This window comes from Phascolarctos cinereus, unplaced genomic scaffold, assembly GCF_003287225.1.
Source record: "Phascolarctos cinereus isolate Bilbo 61053 unplaced genomic scaffold, phaCin_HiC Scaffold_726;HRSCAF=1367, whole genome shotgun sequence".
NCBI classification, from domain to species: Eukaryota; Metazoa; Chordata; class Mammalia; order Diprotodontia; family Phascolarctidae; genus Phascolarctos; species Phascolarctos cinereus.
Genome location: NW_027556098.1, coordinates 255890636 through 255897924, shown reverse-complemented (window position 1 = coordinate 255897924; position 7289 = coordinate 255890636). Strand labels below are relative to the sequence as shown.

General features: G+C 38.9%; 1 pseudogene; it reads left to right on the top strand.

The window, feature by feature from the left end:
• The first annotated feature begins 657 nt into the window (after positions 1-657).
• On the top strand, positions 658-5689 carry LOC110215595 (small ribosomal subunit protein uS2 pseudogene; annotated as a pseudogene).
• Positions 5690-7289: the final 1600 nt, after the last annotated feature.

Here is a 7289-nt window from a genome sequence, read left to right as displayed (position 1 = left end):
ATAAACACTTAATGAATATTTTATGAGCCAAAATAGACTAAATAAGAGTTAAATTTGACTTGCAGAATGTAATATTTCTTTCCCTGCTGATGCTTTTACTGTTAGACATAAGTGGGGGTCTCAGAATATCCTTTCAGAGATCAGGTCAACTCTGATCCACAGGCCTTTTTAAATTGACCAACTTGAGAAATGTCTCTGAATCTCTTCCAGGAGTACACAGACACAGAGACAAACAAACAGCAATCTGCAAAGAAATTGTGTTCTTTCAGGATCAGATCCACTTCCTCTGGATCACAACTAAAGGTGACTAATGGAGTTCATTAGATGATATCTTTAAAAAAAGACACATTAAGAACGATTCTGACTTGTCAGTTTATGACAACTTCCCAGTGCAAAACCTATGTAGGAAAGACCATTTCTTGGTTCCATCCCAAGGCCATGAAGCTCTAATGCAGCCTCACTCACCCTACTTAGGGCAGAGACCAATTGTGCTGATAGCAGTACAATGTTTGAATCAGCAGACATAGTGGCAGGGGTTTTAGAAAGGAATGCTGGGAAAGAAAAGTATGGGAGTGATAGACTGACATGGCTGTATCCATACACAGGATCCGATTTTCTGGGTAGGTAGTAATCCCTCCCATTCATGTGAGGTAGTGAATGGTGCAGTCAGCTGGACGATCATTTTTGTGCTGCCTAATGGAGAAATTTGTGCAGGTCAGGGAGGTAGCAGGTGTAGCAGCCAACATTCCCACAGTAGTCTGAGCCATGTGGAAAAGCACAGACACCAACCTTTGCCTTGTTACACTCCTGTATATAACCAAGATATCTCTGTCTTGTTCTATATTATGAGACAGACAGCTTTCCTCTTTCCCATGGTACAGAAAAGGCCTAGAGAGCAGGGGGAGAGTTTGGTCTCACAACCTTCCATCCATGGGGAATTGGGAGGAGACAAAATGGTTTTCTTAGGGTCATAGGCATTGGAAGAACATATTGAGGATTTATTTCCTTGATGTCATAATGCTTCACATTTAAATAAATTATTTTTGTTTTTTGTTGTAATGGAAGTCTAAATGATGTGTTATCAACAGCCTAGCTCTAAAAGGATTGGGAAGTTTCTAAAATAGGGCATATTCAGGTGGGGGAAATAGTTGTCTAATTTGGCTGAAAGACAGAGTGTATATACTGGCATTATATGAGATGAGGCTGGAAAGGAAGAGTGGCATGTAGATTATGTATAGCCTTGAATGCCAAGTAAAGAAATTTGAAACTTACTTGGTAGGCAAATAGAAAATTACTGGAGAAGTGGGATGGGGGGGGAGACAATGAGAATATCTAAAATCCAACAGTAACAGGAAAGACATGATCATCCATAAATGCCCCTGAAGAAAATGTTACACTTGGACGTGGTCAACCTGCTTTGACTCAAATGGTCAAATAACACTTGATAGCACAGAAATGCTCTTGTCTTGCCCTAATGATGCTCTGATAAAGGACAGAATGAGAATTTGAGAGAAAGGAATTAATGTAACTGGACTAGGGCCTGAGATGATTATATAGTCTGCTCTTTTACAGAGCTTGTCAGGTATGACTTTTAACTGATGAAAAAATCAGATTACTTTGAGAATAGCTTCAGAATTTCTTGATGCTTTTTTTGTCTTTCCAGTGCTGATGAATAATCTATACCTTGATGGGCCTTTATTCTCACTCTGAGTGTTATTTTATCATATCTCAGTGATGGTAAGAAAGTATTAGGCATATTTGTTGATTAAGACTTTTGTTTCTTCTGCTCTCTGAATTTTTTATTGTCTTATCATGGTTTACTACTTCAACTCATGGCCAGACCCAAATGACCTGATTCAAATGTTTCCTAGATCAAACAATTTCTTCTGAAGGTTAGTTTTTTCCTTTTAGTAGATGAACCCTGATGGGCCATCCTTGAGGTATGACATCTTATGATAATATATAGTAATAAGGCTATAGATACTTCTGAGTTAGGAAATTACTAACTCTTAAATGAGCCATGTGGAGAAGCGCAGCACCCTTGCCCTGGTCATACCTTCCAGAATTAAAATATACATGCTTATGTACACACACATATACACGCATATACACGTATATATTCTAAACGTAAAAAAATCATGTGTGAAAAAGAAACACAAGTCTAAATCAAAATTCTGTCAATTTTTTTTGGGGGGGTTATTTTACAGTAAGCAAGACTTATTAATCTTCACAGGTTTGTACACATACCAGAGAATCATTGGTGCTAACACCTCAAATGTATGTTCAAAAAACTGTCAGCAGAGGTCAGTACCCACCAAGGGAACTAACTCCTGTATAATTCAAAAGATGCATATTTTCCACTTTTACATCTGAATAAAGAGATACTTTTGTACTATTCCTTTCATATGTTATACGCCTCTTCTAACATTACTTTTAGGGTAGCTAGGTGGCACAGTGGATAGAGTGCAGGGCCTGAAGTCAGGAAGACTCATCTTTCTGATTTCAAATCTGATCTCAGACACTTACAAGCTATGTGACCCTGGGCAAGTCACTTAACCCTATTAACTCAGTTTCTTCATCTGTAAAATGAGCTGGAGAAGGAAACAACAAACCACTCCAGTATCTTTGTCAAGAAAATCCCAAATGGGGTAATGAAGAGTAGGACACAACTGGAAAATGATTGAACAACATTACCTTATTTTCTTCAGTAGTTTAGGCATTTGTGAGTTTATCATTTGGGCACTTCTAGCAGAGCATCCTGAGAGAGAAACAGGAGGCCAAATGTGCCAGGCAAGTTAAGCCACCAACACCGTTACCTTGACCACATGCCTTCCCTTGGACTTTGAAAAAGACAGTCCAAGACCTTTAACCCAATAACCTTGGGGCTATCAGTGTCTCCAAAACCAACAAACCTGCTTCCAAGTCCAGCTGCCATAGCCACCATTGAAAGAAAAAATCATCATAGAGGAATTTACCTTCCTCATCACTATGAATATCAATGGCTGACCAATTGCCACCAACAGGAAGATAAGGACAAGAGCCCTGGTACTGGCAGTCCCCTTCCCCAAGGTCCTGCTTTTAGCTCTCACAGCATTCATCCCAGGAAGTGACTCCAATGGAGATGGGGCCAGCTGTCCCCACTAACTGCCATTCACAGGGTAAGCAAACCAACCTGGATGAAGTGGCAAAGCACCCTGAAGGAAAGACAGGAGGCAATTTGTCAAGAAAGTCAAATCACCATGCTCTTTGACCACCATCTCTTCTCAGACACTGATGGAAATAGCACAGGACCCTGAACTTGTGTGACCCTGGGCACATCATTTAACATCCATTTGCCTGTTTCCTCATCTGTAAAATGGGGATAATAATAGCACCTCCCTCCCAGGGTTGTGAGGATCAAATGAGATAATGCTTGCAAAGTGCTTGGCACAGTACCTAGCAAATAGTAGGCATTATGTAAATGCCAGCTATTGTTATTTTTGTCTTTGTTGTTATTAACCCAAGAGCCTTCAGAATAGCAATACCAATGTCTGTAGTATTCATTCTGGGAAGCCAGGAAAACCCTTATGGAGATGAAGCCTGATAAATGTTCCTGTAGCTGCTATAACCATGAAGAGCCAGAAAATAAAATTCTTGTCACTAAAGTCCTTGGCACTTGAAACTGATATGATTTTATCAGTGGACATGACATTAGAGAAAAGGCATTAGCATCTGCTTTGTCACTGCACCCTAAGGAGCATGGGACCTTTCCATCTGACTTAGAGCCAGAAACTTCCATGCATGTTGTCTCCCCCATTAGAATGTGAGCTCCTTGAGATCAGAAACTCTCTTACTTTTCTATTTGTATCCCCAGTGCTTAGTAAGCACTTAAGAAATATTTTATTCATTTACCAATAAAAATTATAAGTCATAAGTATATAGGCTCATAGCTCTAGACCTGGAAGAGGCCTCAGAATCCATCTAGTCTAATGACCTCATTTTCCTGAAGGCACATAGGTAGAAGCATCAGAAGTGGAATATGAACTCAAGTCTTTGACTCCAGAGCCGGGGAGCTTTCTACTACACCATACTGTAGTGTAGAAAATTGCTTTGGCCATGGGGCAGCTAGGTAGCACAGTGGATAGAGCACTGGCCCTGAAGTCAGGAGGACCTGAGTTCAAATCCGGCCTCAGACCAAACACCTGACACTTACTAGACCTTGGGCAAGTCACTTAACCCCAATTGCCTAAGCAAAAAAAGAAAGAAAGAAAGAAAGAAAGAAAGAAAGAAAGAAAGAAAGAAAGAAAGAAAGAAAGAAAGAAAAAGAAAATTGGTTTGGCCAAAAAATTCATTACCCTGCGGCCAGGTTATTGCTAAGGTTCTAAGTTGAGTCAAGCTGATCTTCAGACAACGGACATATCACTTGATTTCCCTTCATCAACAGAAATTACAAGTCATAGGTACATAGGCTCAAGCTAGAAGCCTTTCCACCTTGGAGCAGGAACTGACACTTAGCATGGCCTTTTAGAATTCTGGGTCACCTCACACATCATGATGAGGTATCAGAGGATGGGGGAACCTTAGTTGGAAGAATACTATTTTGGAGAATGAAATACCAGAACATTAATTTAATAATAATATTTATTTTTGTGCATCCTTTACCTGTTGGCATAAACCATATGGCAAAACAAGATCATTAAAATCAAGTCTGCAATTTCAGCAAGTCCATGAACACAGAAATGAAGTTGTGAAACCATTACATCCAGTAGGACTTTGTGAAAAGGATGGATGATGACAAATTTCTAAAGTAAATTTTTGAGGGTTTTTTTTGTATTATAGAGAACAGGGTTCCAAACAGACATTGTATTCAGTTTCCATTGTAACTTTAAAAGGCAACTCACAATATCTTGATCCTTAGATGTCTTGAGGATGGAGAACGATGACCTCAAATTCCTGGCTGCTCTTACCCATTCTGGTAGAACCAACCTGGACTTCCAAATGGAACAGTAGATCTAGAAACTATGTACATCATAAATCTGAAGAGAACTTGGGAAATGCTTCTCATAGGAGCTTGTACTATTGTTGCTATTGAAAATCCAACTAATATGAGTATCTTCTAATCCAGGAACACTGTACAATAAACTGATTTTTAAAATAATTTATTATATTCCTTGCTGACATTTACCACCTGACACCTTCACTATCCAGATTCAAATAGCTTTCTGGGAGTCTTGCCTCTTGGTGGTTACTGATCCTAGAGCTGATCACCACCAGTTTAGGATGAAATCCTCTTACATTTACCTCCCAACCTCCCAAATATTATGGAACATAGAATCCCCACTTTGATACGTGGACATTACCATTGCATGCATCAATAAAGGAGATTACTCGGTGGATCTAATGGGATGGACATGTGTGGTGCTATCTCCTATGAGCAGCCATGGGAGGTCATGCCTGATCTTTACTTCTTTGGGAATCCAGAGGAGAATGAAAAGGAGGAGAAGGCAGCAGCTGAAAAGTTAGGGGCAAAGGAGAGTTTCAAGGTGGATGAACTGCCTCAGCTCCAGAACTCATTGTTATCCCAACTAAGGTTGCAGATTGGTCTGAAGGAATTTAATTGCCATCTGTGCCCATTTGGCAGTTCCCTAATAACTGGAACATTCAGTCTGCTACTGAAGACTGGTCTGCAGCTCCTACTGATGGTCACTGAGTAGGTAAGAACTAAGTTTTATCCCATTTGCTTTTTCCTAATGCTAAAATAGGCTGAAGGAAAATAAACAGCAGTTTCTTACAACAACAACAACAAAAATCAACCGATGCTGGATAGACTATGGTAGGAAGGAATGCTCTAAGAATGTCCTGAAAAACAACTCCAGGAAATGTAGCACACCTCTAGAATTCTGGGAAACATATCTGCCAAAAGAGAATTCTGATAGTTGGCAGACCAAATTAGATCAGATGGACTAGCTTGTTTTGAGCAAAGGTGTCTGACAGCAAAGAGTTGGAGCTATGCAAATAGGAAGAAAAATCAGTTCCTACAAGTGATTATAATGACTACAAAACAAGGGGCAATTTTTGCACAGAAACAAGGTAGCAAGATCTTGATCTAACATCTGTTTTTCAGTCACATCTTCTGACTAGTGGATAATATTAACAGTGACCTTTGAACACATACATTATATGAATTTGTATGTTCTGATTTCTGTTGAAAGAATGCTACCAAGATAGATTGAATTTCATGATGAGAAAGAGCCAAAGGGTTGAAAATTTTCCTAGTTATTTATCATCTTATTTACAAAATTCTAGATATTTAGAAGAATAGTTTTGAAAAGCATAATTCTGATAACTATCCCACCTCACAAACTTTCTCAATTTCTTTCTTTTTTCAAGCAAGCTTTATTTTGGACAATATCTTTATGCACAGATTTTTTAAGTATATCAAAGGATGAAATTTCAAAAGGATTTCACTACATGGTTTCCATTATATGAGATTGCTTAATCTTAATTTGATATTGATAAGGATGAAAATAACCTTCCATTTAATATTAAGCATCTATTTAGTAGCTACACACTACTATGTGCTAAATAATGTGCAAAATGCTGAGGGGTACAATGATGAAAAAATAAAAACATATCCCTGCCTTCAAGAAGTTTACATTTGACTGAAATGATACAGAATGTCCCAAGTGAGCAGGAATGGACTTGCTTTCATTTTTGGCTATGTATCTCCACATAGCCAACCAGTAAGGCAACCTAACCTTAACCCTAAATGTTTATTGAATAGAACTGAATGACTAAAACATTGGTTTTCAATTCTAAAATGAATTTGGATAGTAGCTTATATACGTGTGTGTTTACTATATTGTCTTTCCTGAATATTGTGTTGAAATATAATTCTTGGGGTTTTTTTAGGCAATTGGGGTTAAGTGACTTGCCCAGAGTCACACAGCTAATGTCAAGTGTTTAGTCTGAGCCCGGATTTTAACCCAGGTCGTCCTGACTTCAGGGCCAGTGCTCTATCCATTGCGCCACCTAGCTGCCCCAATATAATTCTATTTTTAGGTGAAAGACATTGATTCTGTATATCCCGATTGGTGGTAATTGTAGAAGGAGCATAATCAGCTCAGGAAAGTCAAGTATGTGGGAATTACTAAATTCCCTGAACTAAGAATAGCAATAGCCACCTACTGTCCACACCAAAGTAGTACCGGGGATGGTTCTCAGTTAAGAAACCACCTCTTCCACAAAGCCTTTTAAAGCCTCCCCTCCCCAGTTAGTGCTTCCTCCTTCCTTAAATAACCTTGTTTTAT